This window comes from Vicia villosa, linkage group LG2 (genome assembly GCF_029867415.1).
Source record: "Vicia villosa cultivar HV-30 ecotype Madison, WI linkage group LG2, Vvil1.0, whole genome shotgun sequence".
NCBI lineage: Eukaryota > Viridiplantae > Streptophyta > Magnoliopsida > Fabales > Fabaceae > Vicia > Vicia villosa.
In genome coordinates, this window is record NC_081181.1 from 61,573,210 (window position 1) to 61,599,063 (window position 25,854).

A 25,854-nucleotide genomic window follows, 5' to 3' on the forward strand; every position below is an offset into this window, starting at 1 on the left:
TTAAGGATTCATGAGAAGAATTATCCCACTCATGATTTAGAGTTAGCTGCGGTGGTTTTTGCATTAAAGATTTGGAGGCATTATCTCTACGGTGCAAGGTTCGAGGTCTTTAGTGATCATAAGAGTTTGAAATACTTATTTGATCAGAAAGAGTTGAACATGAGACAACGTAGGTGGTTGGAATTCTTGAAGGACTATGACTTTAGCTTGAATTACCATCCTGGTAAAGCTAATGTGGTTGCCGATGCTTTGAGTCGGAAATCTTTGCATATATCCGCTATGATGGCAGAGGAGTGGGAACTTTTGGAGCAGTTTCGTGATCTTAGTTTAGTATGTGAATTGACGCCAGGTAGTGTGAAGATGGGTATGTTGAAAGTGACAAATGACTTTCTGTCGACCGTTAGCGAGAGACAGAAAATGGATGTGAAACTTGTTGATTTGTTTATGGTGGCAAATCAAAGTGATGATGGCAACTTCAGAGTGGATGGTCAGGGTGTTTTGAGATTCTGTGGTCGAATTTGTGTACCTGATGATTCCGAGCTGAAAAAGATGATTTTAGAGGAAGGTCACAGAAGCAGTTTGAGTATTCATCCGGGAGCCAATAAGATGTATCAGGATTTGAAGAAGATCTTTTGGTGGTCTGGTTTGAAAAGGGATGTGGCTCAGTTTGTGTATGCGTGTTTGGTATGTCAGAAGTCAAAGGTGGAGCATCAGCGTCCTGCAGGGTTGTTGCAACCATTGGATATTCCAGAGTGGAAATGGGATAGTATCTCTATGGACTTTGTGACGAGTTTACCAAATACTGTGAGAGGTTTTGATGCGGTTTGGGTGATTGTTGATAGGTTGACAAAGTCTGCTCACTTTATTCCTATTAACATCACTTTTCCAGTTGCAAAGTTGGCTGAGATTTATATCAAGGTGATTGTGAAACTACATGGTATACCGTTGAGTATTGTGTCAGATAGAGATCCAAGGTTCACATCAGATTTTTGGAAAGGTTTGCAAGAGGCTCTAGGTTCTAAGTTGAGGTTGAGTTCGGCTTATCATCCTCAGACTGACGGTCAGACCGAAAGGACTATTCAATCGTTAGAAGACTTGTTGAGGGCATGTGTTCTAGAGAAGGGAGGTTCGTGGGATACTTATCTTCCGTTGATAGAATTCACTTACAACAACAGTTTTCATTCTAGTATTGGAATGGCACCTTTTGAAGCGCTATATGATCGTAAGTGTAGAACTCCACTGTGTTGGTTTGAATCGGGCGAGAGTGTGGTACTTGGACCTGAAATAGTAAGAGAGACTACAGAGAAGGTGAAATTTATTCGTGAGAAGATGAGAAGTTCACAGAGTAGGCAAAAGAGTTATCATGACAAGCGAAGGAAAGATTTGGAATTCCAAGCCGGTGATCATGTATTCTTAAGAGTTACACCTATGACTGGTGTTGGACGAGCTTTGAAATCGAGGAAGCTTACTCCGCGTTTTATTGGTCCTTATCAGATATCGGAGCGAGTTGGCAAAGTTGTGTATCGGGTGGCGTTACAGCCAAGTCTTTCTAATCTGCACGATGTATTCCATGTGTCTCAGTTGAGGAGATACATTGCGGATCCGTCCCATGTGATTCAGATGGATGATGTGCAAGTGCGTGAGAACCTGACGGTTGAGACGATACCGGTGCGTATTGAAGATCGTGAGACTAAGACTCTGCGAGGCAAGGAGATCGCCTTGGTGAAAGTCGTATGGTTAAGTGCGGCAGGTGAGAGTTTGACCTGGGAGTTGGAGAGCAAGATGCGAGATTCCTATCCTGAGTTGTTTGTAGCAGGTAATCTTATTTTCGAGGACGAAAATCTTTTAAGTGGGGGAGGGTTGTAACGCCCGTAAATGTGTTTTTCTGATTAATTGTGATGTTTGCTACATTTTCCTAATTTTACCGTTTTCGAGTCGAGTCAGTCGGTAAATATTAATTATGTTAATATTTTACTTATTACTTTCCATGTGTGTAATTATTATGTTTAAGGTGTTAATTGGTTAGAATTAATGTTTAGTGACATTTGGGCCAAAATTAGAATTTATGAAAGTTGAGTGGGGGAAAATGAGAAGTAGAGAAATAGAAAGAGATATTTTGATATAGAGAGAAAATGAGATATTTTGAGATAGAAAGAAAGAAAGAGAACTTGGGAAGAGAAGAGAAAGAAGAGAAAAACAAAGAGAAGAAGAGAGTTGTAGAATCCAAACCAAGCTAGAGCCAAGAATCCAACCAATGTAAGGGGGATGAATATAGTTTATCTTGATTGTATGGTTCTTGTAGTTTTGTGTGTTTTGTTCTTGTTCTTCCTCTTTTCCAAGCTTGTTCAACAATGGTAAATTGTGTGTTTTGTGAGTTTTGAAGTTATAAACTTGATTTTGTGGTGTGTATGTGTACTATGATGATAGATATTCCCATGGATCATGTTTGTTTTTCATTTCCCCATGTTTCCTTGCTTATGAAGAAATATTAGGTCAAAGATAATATGTGGTGATTCAACCATGTGTTAATCATGGATTAGGTGTATATATAGCATGTTTGTGTTGTATTGGTGTTGGGATGAAGATTTAAATGAGTTTTGAATGGTTTAGAGGGAGCTGAGACGGTCTGTTGCAGAACTGGTTTTTCTGGGTTTACGCAGGTCCGCTGAGCGGAGGGGGTCCGCTGAGCGGAGGTCCTTTTGTAGGAAATCTCTGTCTGGGTCCGCTGAGCGGAGGTTCTGTATTTTCGTTTGGTGATTTTTCTGTCCGGGTCCGCTGAGCGGAGCTCAAGCGGACTGTGTGAAATTTTGTTTTTCCAAACTTCGTTTTGTTGTATCTTTTGAACCGTGGGTCGTTTCTACGCGCCGTTTGAAGTATTATGAGAACCCTTGAGTATGCTTTATGATAAAGAGGAGTGTGTTAGTGGTTGAATGAATTTTCCATAAATGTATTTTTGTGAAATGATATTTGCTAATCAAGTATGTTTTGACGGTATATGTGTGCTGTGTGAATATGAACGCCTGAGTGGCAATTTTGATGATGTATCCGTGTGGATTAGTATAACCGGTGTGATGAGGATATGTGACCGAGTTATATTATTGTTGTTGTTATGTAATCGAGTCATTTGTATGCACAGCATAACATTTCAATACGTTAATGGCGGAATGCTGTTAACAAATGGCCTGCGGGCATGGTTACCAGTAGGGGCTTAATGCTCGGTAATGGAATGAGCCTGAGTGGCAAGAGGTCATCAGTGGGAGCTGTGTGCTCGATGACGACAGCCTGCGGGCTTCCTGAGTGGAATAAAGTCCCAGCATAATGCTTGGCAGGTGTATTTGTCATAATGACAAGGAGTTTTACTCCGGATTTGGTACCACATGCATACGCATAGTCGAGTCTCATTCATCATCGTCGGTCTTTATAATTTATGTTATCATTCATGTAACGCATTACTTATATATTGACTGTGGTTGACTTGTTGGATTATCTTGTTATATGATTCTTAATGATATTTGTGGGCATTACTATATTGATCATGCTTTCATTATGAATTGTATTCTCACCCTTCTGCCTTAATGTTACCTACTCGTGGGTAATGTGCAGGTGATCCGCAAGTGTAGGTGCTCTCTTTGTAGTCGTCCGTTTTGGTGTCATCCGCTCGTGATACATAACACCTAGGGGGGGATCGAACACTTATTTTGTAGATAATGCTTATAGGATCCTTTTGATGTATATTGATCCTTTAGATGCATTCGTATTATGTATTTTGGATACCTTCTCATGCGATGTATTTTGGAAGAATGTTGTGGATATTTTGTTTACCGATGCATTTATATATGTATGAATACATTCAGGTGTTTATGTGTATCCGTCCTCTTTGATTATTTGTGTTATGCATCTTTTGCGAGTATGTTATGTTTGGTTATGTGGTTACTTAAGTGTAACGCCCTAATTGTTTTTTTTAATTTAATTTTTATACTCTGATATTTGTACCTATATGCCTGGGTAGAATTGGGGTGTTACAATTAATGTCCAATATGTCCTCCAACTAAGTCATATTTACTCTTTTGCCATTCTTTTAAGTTTCTAACCAATATCCTTTTGTTCCAACTAAGCTCTTTTATTCCAACTATTCTACTAACTCACTTATAATCATTTTTAGATTAATATGGAATAAGACCAATGTGCCCTCTAATTACCATTTAACCGATTAAATGATAATTATCGGTGTCGAAGAATCAGGATATTACATTTTGGTTGGCACAAATTTACTACATTTGCATTATCATACGAACTATGCACTACGCCAAACAAGACTTTAGACAACGCTTTTTTTTTTTGCTTTAGACAACGCTTTCAAGCGCTGTCTATTCTAGCGCTGCTGTAGGTAAAAACAACACTTCGTTAAAAGTAAAAGCGCTGCTAAATACCTCCTTTAGGCACCCCGTTTACTTTGAAAGTGCTGCTAAAGGCCCTATTTAGCCAGCGCTTTTACTTTAAAAGCGCTTCTAAAGGCCCCCTTTAGCCAGCATTTTTTTTAAACAAAAAAATTTAAAAAAATCCTTTTTAGGTAGCGCTTTTACTGTAAAAGCGCTGTCTAAAGCCCCCTTTAGGCAGCGCTCCTTTTTAAAGCGTTGTTTAATGTCCACGAAATTTTTTATATGACATTTTTGAAAAAAAAAATGCTGTTTGATATATACAATTTTATATGCACTGATTTTAACCATATTTGCACCAGGTTTTCACCACATTTTGCACCTGTATATACCATTACAAATTTCACCAGATTTTCACAAATTAGAGCTTCAATCCAAAAAAAAAAATAATACCAAAAGGTACACCATATACATTTTCACCAATGTACTTATATATACTACTACTCTTGTACATATATACTCTTACAAAAAAAACAACACCAAAAAATATGTCACATTTTGCACCATTATATACCATTACAAATTCTATTCATCTCTATCTTCTACATCTGCACATATAACCTGAAACAACACCAAAATATCGTAATTCATACCATGATACAAACAAAATATAATTTACCACATGACAAACAACAACAAAATTGCAACACTTGAATATACTCAAAATTCTCATCAATTAAAGTAAGATTACAATATATCTTATATAACTTTCGACTCAATAATGAATTGACACCAATCCTCCTTAAGTTTATCCAACAGAGAACTTGAGTAATAAACATATTTGAATTCATCAAAGTAATACATAATAATATAACATAGTATGTTTAAGTTAAAATTATTTAATTATATGAGAAATATGTGTTAACTATTAAAATAACTCCTAAGTTAGAAATCCATACCTTGGATGGAATCTCTATTCGATCCAAAAGAAGAATTTCTTGCATAAACCTCAACATGTAAAAACCATAATCTACTTCATTACACTGCCCAGGACACTAGACATGGAAAGAAAATATGAAACCAAACTTGCATATTTAGATGGATACTCTGCATCAACAAACATTTTATCCTCATCCCTCCTAAACCGTCTTAGTAGTTTTCCAGCCAATCGGCGACAAAAAGTTCTTCTAGTATCATCAATGTTGTTGAAAGACCTCTACGAAAAACATACACAGAGTGCGTTAGTACAAGTAATTTAAAGACATAATTGTCATTAAAAACAAATAACATCACATATGGTACCTGTATCTCACTCCAAATTTTGTCTTTAGATTCTTTCAACTTTTTATTTCTCCAATCATCACAAGTAATTGGAACTGCATTCCTTACAAGTGCACCAGTAAAACTTGTCACCATTGAACCGTTAGGCTCAATTAGTTGGCCACCTTGGCTCCAATGCGCATCTAAAAGTATGCTTCAGTCTCTATCACGAATGACTTTCTTCATAATTGTTATTCCTCGTCTAATTTTTGCTTCCTGAGCAATAACGGTCTCATGATGTCCACATCAACATCATCATCATGTGGGTGATCTCATTACTAGCCATCTAACCTGTAATAAAGAAAAACATAAACCTAATATAAAATTCCATAATCAATTGAATATAAAACAAATGACAAATAAAGAAGAGCATATAAATTTATTGAAAATGACATATTATATAACATTTGACTATATTACCTCTTTCACTAACATCTCTTTCTTTTCTTGGTTAAAATGTGAATGACTTGTTTCTTAGTAATGTGGACGTCAGAATTGATCCAAATTCCCTCATTATGATCGTTTCTGATATATGATTCATCCGCTATAATATTCTCATCTTGATTATTCCGTCTAATACATGACTGATTCTCAACATCAATATCACCTTGATCTACACTGGTATCTATGGTGAATCTACCGGATGTCGATACTTTCCATCAATAATTCTTTCATCTGCATGCCAAGTCAAGTGTCTTGCATCGGTTTCACTACGAAACATGCGCCTAAATCTCGAATTATAGGAAAATACCATAAGACTTTTGCTGAAGACAATTTTTTCTTATATCGAGATAAACCGCATTTAAGGAACTCATTTAACAACGCATATTTGTTTTAGGAAAAAAATGCAATCGTTTGGACAAGCATGTATCTTATCAAAGTTTATGCCAATAGAGCACAACCTTTTGTTAGCCTCATAGGTTCGATTAGGAAGAACATTATCCTCCGGAAGCATATCTCTCATAAGGGCTAATAACTCTGTGAAACTTTTATCCGACCATTCATTGCCCGCCTTTAAGTTGTACAATTTTAATACCGTAGACAGTCTTGTGAATTTAGTGCAACCTTCATACAACGGTTTCTCTGCATTGCTTACCAACCTCTCAAACATTTTAGGACAATCCTTAAGATCTTCTTCAAGTGCTTCTGCAATCTCTTCGACTCGATCACAATCATATGTATATGTCTCATTGTCGTATGGAGCATAGGTCTTCGTAATACTTTTCTCCCCCGGTTCAACATTATCGTTAATTTTCTCACCGTGATATATCCAACACTTATAACTTCGATCAATCGCACGCGTCAGTAAATGCGATTTCAATCCATCGGCGTCAACCCGACCCACATAACAACAACCCAAGCAAGGAAATTTCATTCGACTGGGGTCTTCGGCGTGTTCAACAAAAAACTTAACGAATTCCAATATCTCATTCTCGTACTCTTTTGACAATCGATCGACAATCATTCATTTTTTATCCATGGAGTTACTACTAATTAAGGTAAACAAAAATACTATAATTATTCACGCAACTATTTGAAAAGAACATAAATAAACGAGTCGATAATGTTGAATTTGAACTTGACTTACCAAAGAAAGAAGAGGGGTTATTGGTGTCGACGGCGGATGATGCTGCTTTAATGTTTTTCGAATCGGTGATGGTCTTCGACTAACTACACCAATACAAAAAAGTCTTAACCAACTTTTTGGTAACACACTAACATTGAAAATGCATAGAGTTGAGAATATAATCACGATACCAATCCTCAAATGAAAATAAAACCAAAGAACTCATTTTGTTACACAATTTAAGAATCGGAACATGGAAAATTGATTTCAACACATGATTTATTCGATTAAACAAAAACCGGGCAGCAACTATACCAAACTTAACAATACACATTTTTATGACCAAACAAACAATTACGACAGATAAGATAAGAGTTAAATTAAGAAAACAGTACACATGATTTCAACGCATGATTTCAACACATTTTTCTGTAAAACCATATCATGAGTAAAGATAAGAGTTAAATTAAGAAAGTAGTAGTGTGTTTCAAACACAATAATCATTGTCAAATTTAAAATTCTCACAAGTCCTAAAGTCTCTATGAATTCAGAAAGAACAATTACGACAGATAAGATATTCATATTTCCAATAAATTAATCAGAAAAAAACACGATGAAATACACATTTCTCATTTCACTCAATTTCCATTCTATTTCTAATTAAAACCAAATTAAACAAAATCTTAAAACGCCAAAACATCATCAAAATTCAGAACCCATTCAACATTCTACGACTATTAGTAGAATCAAGCAAGACAAAAGTCATCATAACTATATCAAAATAAACAGTGGAAAACGCAGTTCTCATCTCACTCAAGTTCCATTCTATTCTACTCCTAATTATAAACCGTAAACAAAATCTCTAATCGCCAAAACATCATCAAAATTCATAATCCATTCCACATTATTTGACTATCAGTAGAATCAAACAAGACCAAGATTCAGCATAACATTTTTAATTAACTTAAATAGAAAAAACACAATAAAAAACTATTCTCATCTCACTCAAGTTCCATTCTATTCCTAATTTTAAACCAAATAAAACAAGTCTCCAATCGCAGAAAGCACGAAACATCATCAAAATTCATAATCAATTCCACATTCTTTGACAATCAGTAGAATCGAGCAAGACCAAAACTCAGCAAAACTATATCGATCGATTTAAACAGAAAAAAATAGTGGAAAAAAACCTCTCCCGTCTCACTTAAGTTCCATCTGATTCCTAGTTATAAACTAAATATGTTCAATTAGAATAGATAAAAAGTTAATTGAAGATAAAAAATGGAGAATGGTATGTTGAAAATAAAGAATTACCAATTGAGGAAGATCTGTGTAATGAACAAAATCAACTTGTGGATAAGAGTTCGTGACTCACGGAAAACGGAAAATGTCGACGCCTTTAGAAATTGATTGAAGAAGATGCAGACATTGATTTACAATTCAAGTGTTTCAAACAAGACTTTCATGACTTTGAGATTTAGAAAGAGTAAAGAAGAATTTGTCAGATTTCTTTGTTCTTGAGTTTAGGGTTTCTCCTGACAAAAAATAAAGAAGGAGTAGGTTTCATGAGTTTCTATGAATGAATCCGTTTCAGCCGTGAAAGTTTTAGGGTTCGTGACTAAGAAAAGAGTTTTGTTTTTTTAGGTTTAGGGTTTTTCGCTCGCTCGCGAGAGAAGAGAATGAACAGAATTTATTTTTTAATTTTAATTTTAAATGACTTTAGGCACACTCTTAGGAAGCGTTGTTTAATGTGGGACTTTAGCAGCGCTTTTTGGCCTTTAGCAGCGCTTTCTAGCCTTTAGCAGCGCTTTTGAGAAATGTTGTCTAAGGTGGGCCTGTAGCAGCGCTTTTGAGAAGCGCTATCCAAGATGGGCCTTTTAGTAGCGTGTCATACCCCAAAATTTTCCCACCATATTTCAAGATATTTTGGTTCAAGCACTGAGAAATATGCTTGACTATCTCTCTCCTAAGCAATCAACCCACAACTAGGGACTTGCTTCTCTTAAAGTAAAATCAGGTTTTGACCCCTCAAGTTGAACTCATGGCCTCTCACATGCCTCAAAGGATCCTCATGCCAAGTTTTAAGCTCTGACTCACAAGTTTGATCAGTCAACTTCTCAAATGAACAACAGTGGACCAATGTAACCTAAAAGTCAAACTATGGTCAAACCACAGTCAAAACTCTTGATTTTTTGTCAACATCAATATTTTCAAGACACATTAATTAGTTGATCAAGGATTGATCATGATTCATCAAGGAAAACTCAGAAATCAACAAAAATTCAAGTTACTAAATTAGGGTTTATAGGGGAAAGTCAACCCAACTTTGACTGATCATATCTCTCTCATACTTTATCAAACATTTCCCAACCAAAGCCTATTCTCAAGGAAATTTTATTCCCTACAACTTTGATATTGGGTCCAAGGTCAAGAAATGCTTCCGCGTAAGAGATATGAGCCAAAACATTACAGGTCCTTCTAGAAGATCGCAAAAAGCTATTTTTTGTCAGGAGCAATATCATCAAGATAAAATCTCCAAATGGTAAATAGGTTCCAAAGTTGATTTTAGAGGACATCTTGGGCTTTCCAAAAAGTACTAGATCATCTCGATATGATAAAAATTGAAAGAGTTATGATTGACAGAAGTTGGGGAAAATTTGGAAAATGCATGAAACCCTAAGTGAACAAAATCAAACTTTTTGGTAATGGGCCTTATTGCTTGAGCTATCCACGTGATAATAAGCCCAAGAGAGTCCTATTAGTCAAATATGATCATTTTTGTGATATTATTTCATTTTATATTTGATTTTATTCAATTAATTTCAAATAAAAATCAAGTAAAATCCTAAAATATTTATACAATGATCATTCTTTTTTTATTAATTCAAATAAAATCCCAACATGATCCAATGGCCAAGAAGGAACGAGAAATATGCATAAAATAGGAGCGAGCTTAAATTGGAAAGAATTGGTGCAAAAAAATCATATCAATTTTCCTCATGATCAAAGATTGATTGCTTTCCAAAATCATTGACCTAATTTTATCCTCTATATATTCTCACATCACTCTGCATGAAGGGACACAAAACCCTAAGCCAATAACTCTCACCAAAAATCTCAAAGTTTCCATAAACAAGAGCACGATCAAAAGCAATCCTCTGGCCATTTTCATTCAATTCCAAGGATCAAATCATCATCCTGAGCCTTCCAGCAATTTATTTGAGTCCTTAGGCAAGCAAAACCGGGCCCAGAATCGTCTCCACCAAGTTGAACCATAGGTAAATATCTTCATAACTCAAATGCATAGATTTGTGTATTATTAATGTTTTTTTTAGCATGGTTAGGTTCAGGAGATTGTTTGAGACATTTTTTATCCATAACATGTTAGCTTCCACGCGAGAACGGTGATGCACCATTGTTAGGGCACCAAGGTCATGTGTCCTCGTTTTCATGGTTGCGAGTATTTTTAAGTCAAACTAATACTTGCATTGAATTCGCAGCACCCTGTTTAGTCTATCTGGGTTGTCTGGTTTTGTGTTTTGGTCTATTTTACAGGTGCACATATCACGTCTCGTCGGAGATGGTGGAAGAAACCACCGCCGGTGGTGGTTTGAATGCTACCAGGATCAGTCAAAGTACCGTGGCTTCTTCGTTTACTCTCATTGGCCTGTCAATGTTTCTGTCTCTCTCTCTGTGCGCGATTGGCTCACCACAATAATCCTGGACCCCACTTTGACTAACTGTTTAATTCCACCACTAACTATCGTTTTTTTATTTAGACAATATTGCGTGAGTTTTAAACAGAATAATATAGCAGCGCATTTGGAAAAGTAAAGGATCCAAATGACCAAGGTGTTGTGGGGGTTCGATCCATGGCCACCGTAGGTATTTTTTATCACTTTTGAATCAACTTACTACAAGATCTGATGCCCTCAGCTTCGCGCGTGACTATGATGCACCATCATCAACTGACCGTAAGATGTACAAGATGCCAGATCTAAGGGCTCAGAGAACGACTTCCATGGTGCACCATCAAAGGGTGACCTTACCAGATCCAGAGCTAAGTTTTTATTTTCTTTTTACTTTTAATTACAATTCTTTTAAATTCTAACTATTTTCTATTCTTTCACATTAGTTATATTTTTTTTTCTCTAAAAATTTTTATTAACTAAAAATAATATTATATTTTGACAATTACTTGTTGTTAATCGAAAATTCGACTTTTTGTAATTTCATCCATAATTGCTTTTAAACACCAAAAATTAATCGTTTTTGCACATAATTTCAACCAACTATTTAATTAGCATTTAAGTAATTAATCAAGGTTCCGATAAATAGTTCTTTCCCGCATTAATCCTATTTTCCGTTCTCGTTTTTTCAGGTTTATCAAAAAACATCGACGTTGGTCCTAGTTGTTATTTATTTAAATATTTTTTGGAATGTAATATTTAAATAGGATCTTAATTTTCGTCTTTATTTTCCGCAAACCCCTACAGGTGTTTATTGTAAATCCCCCATCCCTAAAACTGTAATAGCTTAGGATTTTACTTTCCGCACTTTAATTTCTGCACAATATTTATTGCGTGGTTAGTAATTAGGGAGTGCAACCCCTGAATTAAATTAGAATAATTTATACAAGATAAATATAATCGAATTGAATCACTTGACTGTGACACACACTCACCTTTAGGGTAATCTCTCTTACGCTTCGTTTCGATTAGAATAGTCAAGTCCCTTCGACGTAGGGACTCATTGGCCTGTTGCCTTCGATAAAATCATCATAGTCCCTCAATATAAAGATCATAGTCCCTTCGAGTTGCCTATGATAAATATGATCTCGTCCCTCGATGTTGCCTCGATAAATGATGATCGTCCCTTCGAATACTAAGGAGTCCTTACTGGTTGCCTTTATGACTATTCATAGGACTTCCTACCCTCTTTATGGTATGGATAGCCCCTATGACGATTCGATGAACCTTTGATGACCCGCACGTCCAATAAAAGGACTACCTACCCTTTATGGTATGGTTAGCCCTAGGAACGTAAAAATCATAGAAAAAGACATACATTGGGGAATTGCTCCTATTTCGCTTATTCAAAAATAAAAATTGTTTTTTTCACACTCCTTCTTTTTCAAAGAAAACAAAGGCTACACATTTACGCTAAAGTCCTTTTTCTTCAAAAAAAATCTTTTCAAAACAAACAAACTGGATCTAAGCGAACTAAGAGCCCATGGATAACCATGGATGAAAAGGGTGCTTACAACTTCCCTTTTCATAATCTACCCCCCGAACCAGTTTTTCTTTAAAAAAAGTCAGTTCTCTCACCGTGTTACATAGCGATATTGAGAAGCGTTGTCTAAGGTGGCCTTTTAGCAGCGCTTTCAACAATTTCGTACATATACTTTCCGTGTTTTTTTATTTTACTTATAGCAGCGCTTTTGGAAATAAGCGCTGCCTAAAGTCATTTTTGCCGTAGTAGTAGAAGGGTGGTTACAAATTTGACAATGTTGGGAGTGGAATCTTGGCCAAGTTGGAGGCTCAATGGAGGAATTAGCTATTTAACTAAAGTGAGTCTCATAGATACAGACCTTCGGGAGTTATGGGAATGATATGAGTTTAGGGATTTTAGGTTTTGAGTGCTAAAATCCATGATTCTTGCTAAATACATGTTTTTGATGTTGGATAATTGTTAACTATGATATTTATTGCATATTTGTGTTACTAGATGATACATGCAGGTTATTGAGAGGGGTGGAGGAACCCCTAGCAGGTTAGTTACCTTCTGCACTTTCTACAGAATCACTATCTCGCTAAGCTAACTCAGGTCGCTAAGCAAGCCCTGTTATCAATTTACAGAAATTAAGAGCCTACTAAGCGAGATTTCGAAAGGATGACTTTCTGCTTCACGCTTGTTCAAGCACGCTTAGTGCTCGCTAAGCGAGCCTTGTATTTCAGAATTTTGTTATTGCTTCCCCTGAGTGCATAAATGTTCCGTAATGGGAACCGATTTCCTCCTCGACTGTTGTAGCTTGCCTAAGCATTATAGAAAGGATGTGGTACTATGTGTATATCATGAATTGTTACTACATATCTATATGAATTTAATATGCATGTGTAAGATGAAGTATTGTGTCGGATTGTGTATGTATATCATAAATATAACTTGCTAATGTACTTATGAGATAGAATAAGTGTGTGATATCGAGTATGCATTGTACGTATGTAATGGTTATCTTAAATATATTTATCCTACGCGCAGGGATGGAAAATATCGAAGAAAACCAGATAAACAAGCAATGGTCGTAGAGAAAGGGTAAGGGTGTCTGTTCCGTGAGGGAAAGGTATTAGCACCCCTCACGTCTGTGGTACTCCACAGGATCCATTCTTGGTAGTTTATAATCTAAAGGTGTGTGTGTATCATGCAATGTGCTCAGTGAAACACGTAATGGAAGGATAAGCAAGATAGAAAGAAAAGTCGAACAAAATAAGAAAATAAAAGTCCGCTCGCTAGGGCGTTCGTACCCTAGGGGAGCATGAAAAGGAAAGGAACATCACAAAGATCCTAGAAAACATGGCATGGTATGTGAACAAGTATCACAAACACAACATGTAAGTCAAATCAACATGTGGGAAACGCAACATGTAAGTCAAATCAACATGGAGGAAATGCAGCATGTAATTCAAATCAACATGGAGGGAAATGCAGCGTGTAAGGCAAGTCAACATGTGCGAGGTGTGTGAACATGCATCACAAGTGATCAAAGCTACATGTAAGTCAAATCAACATGTACGGAACATAACATGTAAGTTAAATCAACATGTACGGAACATAACTGTCATACCCCAAAATTTTCCCTCCTCTGTTCATCTTCAAGGGTTTAGGGTTCAAGAGTTTATTCAAGCAAACATTCTCCTCATCGAGGGCCTCCTAAACTAGGGTTTGCACCTCATCAAAAGAATGTGAATCTCTAAGGCCCCAAATGGATCTCAAGGTGTCTCATATATCTCACGGTATCTCCATGTCAATTATCAAGCTTCAATCCCAAGGATTTCTCATTCAAATGCTCAGGTGATCCACAGTCGACTAGTTTGACCTAAAAGTCAACTATGGTCAAAATACAGTCAAAACTCCTGACTTTTGGTAAACATCAAGTATTTGAGGCTATATCCATCATTTGATCAAAGGTTAATCATGATCCGTTAATAAAGACTCAGAAATGAACAAAGTCAAAAGGTTCAAAATAAGGGTTTTTTATAGGAAAAGTCAACTCAACTTTGACTGGTCATAACTTCCACATGGAGTATCAGAAATTTCTCACTCAAAGCCTATTCTAAAGGAAATTGGATTCTCCACAACTTTGTCTCTCACAAGCCAAGGCCAGAAATGCACCATTTGAGAGATATGGTACAAAAGATTATAGGTCCTTTTCAAAAGTCAACCGAAAGCAGTTTTTTGTCAAAGGCCATATCATCAAGATAAAATCTCCAAATTAAAAATATGTTCCAAAATGGCTTATAGAGGACATCTTAAGGTTTTCAGAAAGTTTTAGAACTCTCTCATATCTTAAAAATTGAGGGAGATATGCCTCGTCAAAGTTGGTCGATTTTGGATGGAAAATGTGAAACAAATGATGTTCAAAATGGATATCTTTACAAATGGGCCTGACTTTTTATAATCTAAACATGCTTATGAGGTCACAAAGAATGCCCAAGACCAATTCCACGATTATTTGATGTTCATTATATTTTTTAGTGAATTTTATTCATTTAAAATGCCATTTAAATCAAATAATTAAAGAAAAATACAAGAGATTTGATTTGGTTTAACTTTCAATCATAATAAATCCTCAAAATAGGCATTATATCATACCAAATTCGTGCACATGAAGATTGGAGAGAAATATACAATAATTGGCCAAGTTTAGTAAGATTTGCATTAAAAATATTCCTCCTTCAATCAAGGAACCAATTAACCAAATCATTGGGTTTTCTTCAAGAATGGTTGACCTAATTCAGCCTCACATATATACTGAACAAGTGCAGATGCCAAGAGGATGTTTTTTTCTGCCTCCAAGAGCCATAGCCGAGCTCTAAAAATTAAAGAAAAATTGAAAATTGAATTCAGATTTGAGGGCGATTAAAGGAGTTTGAAGGATTCTAACATGTCCCTGGGGGTGTTCTGAAGCAATTCCAATCATCACCCACGATCAGAGCGTTCAAAATCACTGCTCAGAAGCCCATATTTTGAACACATATCTTGGTTTGTTATGATGTTCTGAATCTTTCTGGGCCATTAATCTGTTCGTTGCGTGTGTATACCGCGATTCACCATATTAGGGTTCATAACTCACATTTTGGGGTTTCTCGATTAAGCCAAAATTAGAGCCTAAAAGAGGTATTATTGAAGTCGTGTGGTTAAGACAAAACCAACCATGGTTTTAATTGTGATTTCTATGCGTATATGAGGAATTTGGCAAGGGGTAGGTGTAATAGGTGTGTGTTTTTACAACTAACCTACCAAAAGCGGTGTAAAAGCAGTGTTGCAGGTTTTTTCACGAAGAAGAAGATAACGTGGCATGCTGCTATTCGGTCATTTAAATCCTCGCGCCTTTTTTCCATTTATTTATCATGTTTCAATATTATAATACGTTTGCACATTGTTAACATTTGAAAGGCGTGGTGGGATTGGTAAGGATGCTGGCATATGAAGCTAGGTGCATGGGTTCGACTCTTCGCCCAGGCATGTATTTTTATTGAATTAACTCACTTGCAGATCCCATGTGCGTTGCCAGAAGGAGCCTACGGTGTACCCTCATCCTGTGGCTCTAGGATCACATCAAGGTCAAGACTAACGTATATAAATCTGAATGTCCACCATGGATCATCAAAGGTTGCCGTACAGGGTCTCGCCCCAGGTTTTTTTTAATTTTTTATATATATTGTTTACATATTTTTTAATTCTTTTAACATATTAATGTATATATAATTTAATTTTTAAATTAGGATTAGGGTTAAATAATAAAATTAGGATTAGTGTTATACCCCAAAATTTGCCCGCATCTTTTTTCAAGAAAACTTCAATCTAAAAATTAAGAGTTTCATATAATCTTGGATTTTCACATCCTGATTTATGAATACTTGATTTTTAGAATTTTTTCTTATACAGTATTTTGGCTTGCTGTTGAATTTATTCTTACGCAAACGCCAGTTACTGTTTATTGCTTCACACACACTATTTATTTGATATTTGTTTACAGATAAATAGTACTGACACAATTGGTACAGAGTTAAATCTTTTGCAGGCGCAGAGTCCGGGATTCAGACTGTACTGGTAACAAGTAAATTATTACTGATTTTTGTTTCCCACTAACTTTTGTACTATATTCCATTATTTTCAAAATCTTTTCAAATCTCTTTTTTCAAAAATCAAATCCTAACTTTATTCTACACATCTCTCTTTTTCCTAACACTATCATACACTTTCTTTCAAATCTTACTTCCACTCAAATTTTCCTTTTGTACGGAATCACTTCATTCCCCAACGTCTCTATCCCTCTTTTCATTCTATAAATACCTCTCATTTTTTCCATAAAATCTCACATCAAATTCTAAATCATCTCTCAAATTTCTACTTCATATCCATTCTTTCTTCTTCCCCGACAAAATGGCGAAGCGGTGGGAAACGTGTTTTCTTATGGTCATCACCGTTGTGGTGGTAATCATGTCTTTCTTCTGTCTGCATAGTCCTGAAAAATGTGGACCTGCGATGGTTACACTCCCGATCATCTATTTTCTGTTGGTCATAGCATGGGTTATTAATCGTCATTCTTAAAGTTTGCCGTATCTCTTATTTTCTTAAATGTACCGTTTACTCGTCGTACCGTTCATTATAGTATGTAATGTTTGTACTGTCAGTATTAAATGTTATACTATTTGTCATATTGTTGCTTAATTATTCAGATAATATTTTGGGTGTTTTCTGCCAGTCAAATATTTATGTTTCTGTGCATTAAATGATTTTCAGGGTTATTATCGGTAATTTTGCTCGCATACAGTAAATATTAATTATTTATTATGTCTGTGTTTTTTAACAAGTCATGTAAATAAACTTTCATCTTTCACATAAAACAAAAACAACAAAAAGAAAATTAACTTTGACTGTTGATTTTTCACTCTAACCATTAGTGCCTGAACAGTCAGTTGACAGTCAAACTGCTGACAGTACAATTCTCCGTGTTTTTTACCATCAATCAAATCAAACTTTTGCATTTCAAAATTCCAAGATTTTTGTCCTAGAAGTCTTCTGAATATCACATGATTAGCAGAGACTCAGCACTGCACAAAAATCAGGTACGCTTAACTGTCTCCTACACAAACAGTCCCTGATTAGGGTTTATTGTTTTTTCAGGAGAAACAAGTTTTTGAGACCTCAAATGGATTTCATGGACCTCCATATATCTCAAAGTACCATCATACGAATTTTCAGATTTCAATTCACTCAGACGCACCGTCAGCAGCTCAAACAGTCAACAGACGACCCGTTTGACCAAAAAGTCAACAGACAGTCAAAAATGAAATTTTTTGTCAACATCCATATTTTGTCAAAGGATGCATCATTTGATCATTGGATGATCATAATTCATCAAGGAAAGATCAAAAATCAACAAAACCCTAAGATTCAAAATTAGGGTTTTCTCCTAAAAAGTCAACTGAACTTTGACTGGTCTTAACTCTCTCATCCTTCATCCAAAAAATTCAAACCAAAGCTCATCTTGAAGGAAATTCAATTATATTTCAAATGCAATTGGTCCCATGGTCATTAGGTTCACCATTTGAAAAATATGAACCAAGACATTACAGGTCATTTTCAAAGTCAACAAAAAGACACTTTTTTCAAAAGGACACACAAGGAGCATCAAAAATCATTTTGACATGAGACCAAGGACATTGGTTAGAGGACTATTTGAGGTTTCCAAAAAGTGCAAGATCTCCTTCATATGAAAAAAATTGAGGGATTTACACCTTTTTGAAGTTGGCTAAATTTTGGGAAAATGCATAAAACCAACATTGCTCAAAAATGTATTTTTTTCCAAATGGGGCCAAGTTTTCATAGTTCAAACATGTTTACCATGATATAATGGGCCTCCCACGACCAAGACAAAGCCCACACCATTTTTATTCATTTTTGGTTTAATTTTATCCTATTTTAAGATTAAATTGAAAATGGAAAATGGAAGGATAATGGATGGCTTAAATCTTAAGCATGACTCACCAAAGAATCTTTAATTTTCTGCAGAAAATTGAAGTACAAGGCAAGAGAAGTGAAGGAGAGCAAGACTTGGTCAAATATTCAAAGATTTTTAATATTTAAAAATCAAAGTTTCAACCAAGCAATGAATGCTTCTTGGCTTAGTTTCTAAGCACTTCTTGGCTTATAAATGAAGCTGCATACTTCAACAACAAGACACACACGAAATCATAGCCAAAGCATAGCATAGAAACCTCAAAATTCTCACAAAATATCAAACACTTTGTAATTTTCGTTTTGCTACTTGTAGCTTACTTCAATAAAAAATAATCATTCAAATCATCCTTTGGAGTCATATAGAGTAAGATTGATGCACTAAACAAGTCCCATGATGCTTTAAATACGTGTACCATCATCTTCATATTCATAACTTCATCACTTTCGTTTTCCAAGTTTTCACGTATAATAACTTAATCTAATCTTTGATTTGAGTTCCTGACATCATTTAGAGTGGATCCAATGTAGTTCATGCGAGGATTCACTCCTCTAACTCCTTCCACCATTATTGGTTGTTTAAGCTTGAGAAGCTTCGAGTTACACCTTCCAGGGACTTTTAGCAAAAACTAATGCCACTAATGAACTCAGGGGGGCCAAATTAGGCTATCTGGGTTATTTGCTACAATTTATTTCCTTGTTTTTGCAGGTTTTAAAAAGCATAAAAAAAAAAGAAGCAAAATCCGCAGGTAATTCGGCTGCTAAATCCGCAGCAAAATCCATAGGAAAAAGGAAGAAGAAGATGAATAGTGTAGTTGAATGTTTGACTGCACGCGTGGCTGGATCTCGCTTCCCCATTGGCCAGTTTTGGCGCGTGTGGACCCCATCAGAAGTTTGAATTCCTTTTGAATTCAGTGCATGCAGTCTTATCATTATGCCATGCACTCTTTAATCTGAGCCATTAGATGCAGCCAATCTTCAATCCAACGCACCAAAACACTCATCCTCACCATGGACTCTATTTAATTTCCACATCTGATTACTATCTTTTTATTTTCTATTTTATTTGAATTTCTTTGTTAAAATAATTAAAAATAGTTTTAAATATCCAAAAAATACACAAAAAATATTTTTAAGTTTCTAAAATAATATTTTATTTTCTGATATAAAAATATTTTATTTTTCTTCATAATTTCAATATTTTGTATAATTAATTAGATAATATGCATATATTTATCTTTTAATCATTTTCAACCAATCAAAAATCATAAAAAATTTGTTCTTTATATTAAATATTGTTTATATATTATGAACTAATTTTGTACATATTTAGAATAATTTTCTCTTTAAGTTTTAATTATTGGTGTAATTATTTATATAATTATGTGTTAATTAACTTAATAAATTTCAAATCAATTTCAAAAATCCCAAAAAAATTATTTTTGTTTTAAAATTAATTAACAAGCATTTTGAACATATTTTGAACTTAATTTTTAGGTTTGAAATTTATTTTCATCTTTTTTCCTCATTTTAATTTAATTAATCATGCATTAATTATAATTAAAAACAATCATAAAAAACCAAAAACACTTCTTTATTTTTCTTGCAATTTAAATTCCTAGATAAATGTATAGGTTGTCAAATTCATGTAAATAGCGTAGTTTACATTTCCCGCACAATCGATGTAATAGCGTAGATTTACTTTCCGCATTTTACATTTCCGCATTTTAAATTCCAGCACATATAAACTGCGTGTATGCCAAAGATAAAATTGAATCGTTAGATCACTAACTTCAAAGATAAAATATCTGAATCCAAACACAATCACACTTGCACCTCTTAGGGTAATCCCTTTCTCATTCTTTTCAAAATCAAAGTCACATTCTATTATTTCAAACGCAAAATCGAACTTTTGTTTATATCCGGTGAAAAGATAGATTTTTAAAGGAAATAGGATAAAGGCCTTATAACTCAGGGTAGACCTCCTAATTTGCTTGCTCAAATCAAAACAAACAAATCTCTCATATATCATTGTTTTTCAAAATAAAACTTTCAAAAAGACAATACTTTGTATATATCCAAACAAGGATCATTACAAAGTTAACGCTCTTTTTTTCCAAAGCATCTTTTGAAAGATAAAAACACTTTGTATACATCCGCACAAGGATCATTACAAATTCAATTTACAAAGGTATTTGAAACCACATACGAGCATTTAAAAGCAATTGAAAACAAGTGAGCTAAGCAAATTAAAGAGCCCATGGATAACCATGGATACAAAGGGTGCTAACACCTTCCCTTTGTATAACCTACCCCCTTACCCAGAATTTCTTAAAGGTCTTTTTTCTGTTTCTTTTATAAACCTTTCCTTAATTGGATAAAATAAAAGGTCGGTGGCGACTCTCTGATTTTCAAAAATACAAAAGCAGAAACAAAAAGAGTCAGTTCGCGTATCTCTCCGCGAGAGGTATGGCCAAAAAACCGAGCGCGCGACAGAACTGGCGACTCTGCTGGGGATACTTTCTAAAAACAAAATGTTTTCAAAAGGGGTTACCTTTAGAGAATAGATCACTCCGATGTTTTCAATTGTTTGACTTGATTGCTCAATTTTTCAAAGGATGTTTGGGTATTTTGCTTGTGTGAAAGATTCTAACCCGAATCTCGAGATACCTTAAGTATGTGACAATAGACCAGGGAAACTGTACGGCATGTACCGATACGGTTGATCTGGTAGTCACCGTTAGTGCGATACTTTGGTTTATACTGATGTCCCTTGAAAACGATCAAGGAGTATATTAGGCTTCCGAAATGTCATTAAACACTAATTTGTCTTAGAACCTTTTAGTTGAACTTAACTTGTGGCCTATTAAGTGGCTAGCTTTGAAGTTGATCGAAGTTAGTTATCCTCGAGGAATATTTTGATCGGCCATCCGAGCGCCGTATTGAGATGTTACCTCCAAGGAACATAGAACCCGAATACTATTCTAGGACAGGTTTTAACCAACTCAACTTCAGTGGGGAGGGTATCACCTATCAGCTTCATGCAAGCCTTTAAACTTAAGGCTATTGTTTGATTTGTTTTTGTGTGCCACATGTATGACATCATAACATCATAAGCATCATAAGCATATCATTTTTTCACTAATCATTTCAAGGATCAAAGAGTTTACCTTTTGTTATTACAAGTAATGGCTCCCGCCACCAGAGATTACATTCGAATCAACATCTCAACGGTGCCATCTGAACTAAAAGACTTAGTATCAGAATTCCCCAGGAATGTTCAATTCACCGAAAAGCACGGTCACCTACTCCATTTGGTTACCTCAAAGTTTGAAGAAGACATGATACGGGTCCTGTTCCAGTTCTTTGATCCCGAACATCATTGCTTCACCTTTTCTGATTACCAGTTAGTACCCACCTTGGAAGAGTTTTATGAACTAATTGGATTACCTGTTCGAAATCAATTACCTTTCACTGGTTTAGAAAGGATTCCAAAACCTGAAACCATTGCTGCTGCCTTACATTTGCGAAAGTCAGAAATCGAGTCCAATTGGGAAACAAAGAGTGGAGTTAAGGGTTTGCTTGCTAAGTTCTTAATGGAAAAGGCTCGATTACTACTAGAAAACAAAAGTTACCCAGCTTTTGAGGAGGTTGTGGCTCTTTTGATCTATGGGTTGGTTTTATTCCCTAATCCCGACCAGTTCATAAGTGTACACATTATCAATCTTTTCCTAACCCGTAACCCGGTACCAACATTGCTGGGAGACATTCTACATTCTCTACACACTCGTGCCATGAAGAAACGAGGAACTCTTATGTGCTGTATACCACTACTGGCTAGGTGGTTTACATTTCATCTTCCCTGATCAGTGTTGAGAAATGAACAAAGAATGCAATGGTCTCGCAGGATTATGTCTTTGTCTCATTCAGATATCCGGTGGAACAACTTCTTTCAAAGAGACATTACTATCATTGATCATTGTGGAGAGTACCCTAATGTGCCACTACTTGGCATCAAAGGGGGCACCACTTACAATCCCTCTTTAGCTTTACGCCAATTCGGATATGCACGGAGCAACGGTCCTCATGACATGATTATCCGTGGCATTGTGTTTGATTACGAGGATGATTCCCATAGACACCGACGAAGGTTTATACATGCGTGGGGCAGTGTCTATAGAATAGAAAGCAAAACTTTGGGGCAATGGAATTCTATCCCTATGGAACCTTACCTCAGATGGGTTCGGGCTCATGCTCATAAACTCATCATGCCATATCCTGCTATTCTACCTATGACTATTGAGCCAGAAGTCGAAGGAGACGAACCTCAAGTTATTCTACATCCGGATATGCCAACTGACCTGGAAGAGTTGCAGAAATCTTGGGTTCAACTAAAAGAGGAAAGAGATGCCTTCAAAGCACACTGTCAAGACTATGAGAGAAGATTATTGGAGCTCACCGGACAACTCCAAGAAGAGCAGCAGATCAACATATTCCTGGGTGCAAAGAGAAAACGTCCATGGGAGACCTGAGGGATCCTTCACTTTATTTATTTCTGTTTTGTAAGCCCGAATGAGGCAAAGAAAAAAAGGAGAAGAAATAAATTGTTTTGACTAACAAATGTTTGTTTTTCTTTTGTTCTAACAAATCTAAACTCTAAGATCCTTGAAAACATTGCATATACATTTCATTCATTGCATATACATTTCATTCATTGCATGTACATTGCATTCATACACATTGCATAACAGGTTCACATGACGGATTTCTCATCTCCTCGCTGTTTATTTCAGTCAGAAGAGATGGAATCTGAAACAAGCATCAAGAATCTCGAAGCACAGAACGCCCAAGTTCAAGTGGCAATTCTGGAACTTGCAAAGGGGCAACAAGAACTGAAAGCCCTGATGATCAAGAAGAAAGAGAAGCCCAAAGGATCTGTAGGCTTGAGCCAACTGAAAAGAAAGATCAAAATCCCAGCCAAAAAGTTCAAAAAGCCACCGATCCCTGAAATAGTCGGTGATGGTGAACAAGGAGACAATCATAGCAACCAGGGTTCTGCCAAACCCTCTCTCTTTTCTAATGAAGAAGATTATCATTCTGGAGACGAACAGGATGATGACAAGTATCAGCAGTTGGAGGAACGCATGAAAGCTATGGAGATGCAAAAAATACCTGGCTTAGATTTCAATGATCTGGGACTCGTCTCGGATGTTGTTATCCCTCCAAAATTCAAAGTTCCTGTCTTTGCAAAATATGATGGAGTTTCCTGCCCAAAACTAAATCTGAGGTCCTATGTAAGGAAGATACAACCTCACACAACAGATAACAAATTGTGGATTCACTTCTTCCAAGGAAGTCTGTCGGGTACACAACTCGAATGGTACTACCAGCTGGAAAGTACCAAAGTTCATACTTTGGAAGATTTAGCTGCTGCTTTTTACAAACAGTATCAATACAATGCTGATCTTGCACCAACCCGTACTCAACTAAGAGGCATGTCCATGGCACCAAAAGAAAGTCTCAAAGGATATGCACAAAAATGGAGAGATATGGCTGGAAGGGTTCAACCACCCTTATCTGATCGCGAGCTGGTCGACATGTTCATGGGCACTTTAACTGGCCCTTTCTATAGTCATTTGCTGGGAAGCTCATCATCAGGTTTCACTGACCTGATATTAACTGGGGAACATGTCGAAAGCGGCATTCAAAATGGAAAAATTCAAATAGGCTCTTCCTCTGGTACTACAAAAAGGCCCATCAGTGGGAGGAATGAGGTCAATACAATGCACAGTCTGAAAGGTCGCAAAAGTGAGCAGCACCAATCTGTGGGGGCAGTTCTGATCTCCGCATCTGCACCTCAAAAAGATCAACAGCCAAAATATACACGTCGACCAGATGCGCCAAGAAGAAATTTCACCAGAATCAATATGCCAATCTCTCAGGCATTGCAGCATTTGCTAAAAGCATATCTGATCACATTAAAAGATCCTCCAAAGAATGTCAACACTTCCTCTCCGAGTTATCGCCCCGATGCAGCGTGTGCGTATCACTCAAACTGTCCAGGACATGACGCAGATCACTGTTGGGCCCTGAAAAATAAAATACAAGACATGATAGATGCTGGGGAAATTGAGTTCGATCCTCCAGAAACTCCAAATGTCATCACAGCACCCATGCCGAAGCATGACAAAACTGTCAACGCTATCCTAGACACTGTTTACATCTATGATGTGACCGAATTGTCAACTCCGCTCCTTGAAGTCAAAGGAAAGCTAATCCGAGCTGGTTACTTTCCAGGTTGTGACCCTGATTGCTTTTATTGCTCATACCTGCCCAATGGTTGTGAAAATCTGAGAATGGGAATTCAAAAATGGATGGATCGCCGTATCATTATGTTTGAGAGGCTCCCTTCTATGGAAGTTTTATGCGAAGTCTTTGCAAACGGGATGAGAATAGAGGATGTCTCAGTGATCTCCAGCTTACCATTCAAAATCTCTACCAAGGCTCCTTTCAAAATTTCCGCTACACTCAAAGTGGCATCAGTAATCATTGCTAGTCCAACTCCATTTCCATACTCCTCAGACAAATCTGTCCCGTGGGGTTACGACACTAATGTTTATGTCCATGGAGTTAAACAGGATACCTTGACCAAAGAGGCCCTGAATTTTACTGCTCCAACTGTTGATAATATTGTGGGTACCATCAAGATCACGAGAAGTGGAAGGATCTTTTCACCAGAAATTTCTCCAAATGTTGATACTGGTCCAGTCCAGGTCCCAGTTCCTAATCAAGATATCGACGCTCGAGGCAAAGAGCCACAAGTTGAGCCAGTTCAAATACCGGTGGAGGTCACTGTTGAAGATCCATCGAAGCAAGAAATGGAGGAAATATTGAAAATCATCTGCAAGAGTGATTACAATATTGTCGAACAACTGGGGCACACTACTTCAAAAATCTCAATGCTGTCTCTGTTAAAGTATTCAGAAGCTCATGCCAAAGCTCTGATGAAGTTCCTGAAAGCTGCGCATGTGCCTCAAGAGATTTCAGTCGATCAATTTGAAAATTGTGTTGCCAATCTAACAGTGACCAATGGCCTCGGTTTCTCTGATGTTGATCTAACCCCTGCTGGAAAGAATCACAATAAAGCCCTACATATCTCCATTGAATGTAATGGCACCACTCTATCTCATGTGCTGGTAGATAACGGTTCTTCTTTGAACGTATTACCAAAAACAGTACTGGAAAAGCTTGACTTCGAAGGAGTTGTGTTACAACCAAGCGATGTTGTGGTAAGAGCCTTCGATGGGTCAACAAGAACAGTGTACGGAAAGGTGAATCTCCCAGTCA